Source organism: Chrysochloris asiatica, unplaced genomic scaffold (genome assembly GCF_000296735.1).
Source record: "Chrysochloris asiatica unplaced genomic scaffold, ChrAsi1.0 scaffold00327, whole genome shotgun sequence".
In the NCBI taxonomy this organism is placed as follows: domain Eukaryota; kingdom Metazoa; phylum Chordata; class Mammalia; order Afrosoricida; family Chrysochloridae; genus Chrysochloris; species Chrysochloris asiatica.
In genome coordinates this window covers 1,474,092-1,477,132 of record NW_006408845.1, presented here as the reverse complement: position 1 = coordinate 1,477,132, position 3,041 = coordinate 1,474,092, and the positions used below count along the sequence as shown (strand labels likewise).

General features: G+C 41.0%; 1 pseudogene; it reads right to left on the bottom strand.

The window, feature by feature from the left end:
* Positions 1 to 547: 547 nt before the first annotated feature.
* Positions 548 to 884, bottom strand: LOC102842083 (annotated as a pseudogene).
* Positions 885 to 3,041: the final 2,157 nt, after the last annotated feature.

The window sequence follows — 3,041 nt, the reverse complement described above, 5'->3', positions numbered from 1 at the left end:
AAAAAAAACCCAAAGCAAAAAACAGCATGAAACCAGTACTGCCTGGTAAACTTTACAGTATGAAATCCCACATTTACTGTTCTGACAGCAACCCATCACACCCTGAAGGTGTTTCATCCAAGGCAACTGCCATAAGAGCTATTCTAAGAGCATGTTTTGCACCATGGGAATGATGTTAGCTTCATAGGCAATTTCCCAGACTCCTGGGAGACTGAAATGCTATCACTCCTGTTTTAGAAGCTCTTGGTGTAGAATACATCCATGTGGAGAAAGTTGGAGAATGGAAGCTTGCTCTCAAATCCAAGAAAAAAGCAAAAACGAAGCTGTTAATTCTTTTGAGACAGTCTGCCAGAGTGTTCTATGAAGAAGCCTTTTCTGATCCTACCACGTGCTTGGGTGAAGCGGGTGGATGACGCCAGTAGAGTAACAGACAAGGCTGGGGATGCTCTGGACTCTACTTCCTTTCTGTTGGGTGTCTTTCTGCTGGTGGGTGTTTTCTCTGGAAGCTGCAGCAGTTTCATGGGGGGAGGAAGGGACCACTGACCAATCACCTCTTTTTGAAGCCATACTTTTAGCGTTCATAGAAGAGATCAGTCTTAGAGCTCCCCAAATTGACAATCTTTGGGCAACCATCTCTATCCTTCTCCTGGATGGTGCACTCCTTACTGTAATAGGCATCAGAGACTCCAGGGCCCTCACAGATGACGCAGCGCCTCCTGGTGAGAGCCATAATTATACTCATCACATATACGCACCAGGGTGCCCGGACGCTCAGAGGAGTCACAGATCACACACTTTCCATCACATTTTTCACAGAGTCTTCCAATGGCAACACCAACCTGCTTGCGACAAAAAAATCCAAATCCAGATGGGTGTTTAGCCATAGCTTCCACTCAAACTGGCCGCCGGAAGCTTGGGGGAACCCCTTATCTGTTATTTTTAGGTGCCATAAAGTCAATTCCAACTCATACTAACTCTGTACTGGGTTTTCAAGGAATCAGCTGCTGGGTTTCAACCCAGCGTTGTGATTCACAGCCTGTAAGCGTAATAAAATTAAAATATCTAATTAAAAAATGTGTGTGTATGTATATATATATATATATTTGTATCTTACATTTTAAACTTCATTTTGTTGATGAGCATATATGTAGCAAGTATATACTAATTCTGAAGTTTCTACATGTACAATATTAATGACATCGATTTATACTTCGTGTTGTGAAGCCATTCTCACCCTCCTTTCTAAGTTCCTCTCTATTAATGTAAACTCACTGTCCATAAGGTTCCTGTCTAACCTTTTGAGTTGCTATTGTCACTTTGATATCCCGTAAGTTGCTGTTGTTAAGTGACTCGAGTCGGTTCCGACTCATGGTAACCCAGTATAGGGTTTCCAAGGAGCAACCGGTGAGCTTGAACTGCTGACCTTGTGGTTCATACTAACTTTGTAGTCCATTGCATTAACCCACAGTGCCACACCACAACTCCGTAGATGGATTTCAAAAGAGCATAATGTGACCTAAATGTGAACCCCAGAATTATGAAGGTCATCAATGAAAAAATAGGGACAAATGTGACGGCACTAATTCAGGGAATACACAGATTACCAAACATTTTGAAAACTACCCAAACAAAAGTAGACAAAATAGATGAGTGGGACATACTAAAAATTAAAAATTTTTAATCAAAATATTCAGTAATGGTAGCAGGACCCCATCCATTTCTTCTGGTTTATGTCAAAGGAGGCCGTTATTCTTGGAGTTCATTAGGCAAACATTCCATATGCACTGAACCAACCACAAGGTCGATTTGAACCACAAGATCCGTGGTTTAAACCCAGGAGTTGCTCCTCCAAAATCCTAGACAGGGTGGCTGTGAGTTAGAACTGATTCCAAGGCACTTAACAGCCTCCTATTCTTAACTCTCCTTCCTGTATACAACAGGCAAAAGGAAACCAATTGTGTCTTGAATGGTCTCTTGAAAGCTTTTAAGACCCCAGGTACACTATGCAGTGAGCTAGGAGACTGAACAGAAGTACTAAACAGGTTATTAAGCCAGTTAGCTGGGATGTCCCATGAAGCTATTACCCTAAATCTGAAAATTGAGCAGCCAAATCCCATAGTTTTTTATTGTACATAAGCGGCCTCAGCTTTATTGTGGGGGAGAGGGGGCAGTTATTGTTGTAAATATATCTGTTATACAACTTTTGGCAGTTAAACTTTTTACAATAACACAACTTCCTAGGAATTACAATAATTAACTGTACAACCCTACCTTTAATCAGTGAGACTCAGGCATTTGTTAAATGTTTCTCCACTACACACTCTCACTCCTGGTAACCACTAATAAACTTTGGTCTCTATACATTTGCATTTTCTGTCTTTTTATAGAGGTGAGGTCGTACAATATTCATCTTTTTGTGATTGGATTCTTTTGCTCAGCAGAATGTCTTCAGGCTTCATCCATACTGTATCAAGAATCAGGACTTCATTTCTTCTGCTGGCTAAGTAATATTCCATTGTATGTTTGTACCACATTTGTTTATCAATTCATTTGTTGGTGATCATTTAGGTTGTTTCTATCTTTTGTCTAAAGTGAATAGTAATAACTGCAACTAACATTGGTTTACAAGTCTTTTTGCGTCTACTTTAAGAGTCATTTGGGTATATACTTAGGAGTGAAAATGTTGGTTAATAAGCTAGTTCTGTTTTTAGGTTTTTTAAAAATGTTTTATTGTGAATTATGTGATAGTTTACATGGGAGAACATTAGTTTTACATTCGTCCTTTCGTATATTGTTTCATTGCCATGGTTACAGTCCCCTCCATGCATCATCAATCAACCAGAGGGTGTACCCTGCAAGCCTGCTCCCTGGTCGTCAGCACACAGCCCCTCTCTGTGTCTGGGTCTAAAGTCCCCAGCTGCTCCATCTCTCCATGTCATCCTCTCTGCCTGCATCTCTGGTGTCGCTGCTTCTCTGGGTAGGGTCCCACTCTGTACTCTTGATGGTCCCAGGGATCTCCGCTCCTAGACTGTGAAATTAAT